This window comes from Pituophis catenifer, unplaced genomic scaffold (assembly GCF_029215685.1).
Source record: "Pituophis catenifer annectens isolate HBS135680 unplaced genomic scaffold, rPitCat1.0.hap2 SCAF_4, whole genome shotgun sequence".
NCBI classification, from domain to species: Eukaryota; Metazoa; Chordata; class Lepidosauria; order Squamata; family Colubridae; genus Pituophis; species Pituophis catenifer.
Window position 1 is genome coordinate 111,210,600 of NW_027256884.1, and position 907 is coordinate 111,211,506.

The following is a 907-nucleotide window of genomic DNA, read 5'->3' on the forward strand; positions in this document are numbered from 1 at the left end:
AATATATTTTAGCTCCTCCTAAACTCTAATAAATGAACACTTGCTTCAACTGCATTGCATTTATTTGATAGCATTAGCCCAGACAAAAGAAAAATTACAATTGTGTGTTGATAATCAGCATATCTATGATGGAGACAATTATATGGAAATAAACATCCTCTAAATAATTAGAGTATAATTATTAGAGTATAATCCTAATAATAATTAGAGTATAATCCTTAGCAGTATAAGGATTTATATAACATCCTTCATCTTAATTTAAAAATTGCTGCATATGAACTAGTATTTTCCTATCTTTTTTCTCTAGTTGTGGTAATGATCCAGATTCTTTAGCAAGCTTCTTCTTTTTTGTATAATGAAGCAGATTATCCTTAATCCACATGCAGTTTTTAGATAAATCACAAGATCCCCATCCTACCAAGGTAATTTCTTACCTTGCAAGAAATTATGCAAGAATAACTTGCATAATTTCTTGCTGAATATTGACACAGCAAAGAATTTGCACACAAACATACCACGTTTGGGTTTCATGTGAGTTCTGGACACAGAAAAATAATGCTATTTATTAGTATTATACCTGTCGGCCTAGTACTTGCAACATCTTGCCAGATTTCCCACTGATTTTGATTATGGGAAGCTAGCTGGAAATTGCTTTTTCTAACCACTGTGGGATTTAGTTAAGGGTGACAATAGGGACTACAGGGATTGCCATCATGCTTTACGTCACCATCACTTTTGTGACAGAAATTCCAGTCCCAATTGCCATCATAAGTCGAGCACTAACTGTATGTGAATTATGTTTTTATTTTCTTTTTAAAATTGTTCAGGAACTGAAAGTGAGACATTGGATTTCTCAAACTTCTCCAGCAATAAGATTATTTAAAGTTGGACTGTTTTACTTTTCCAG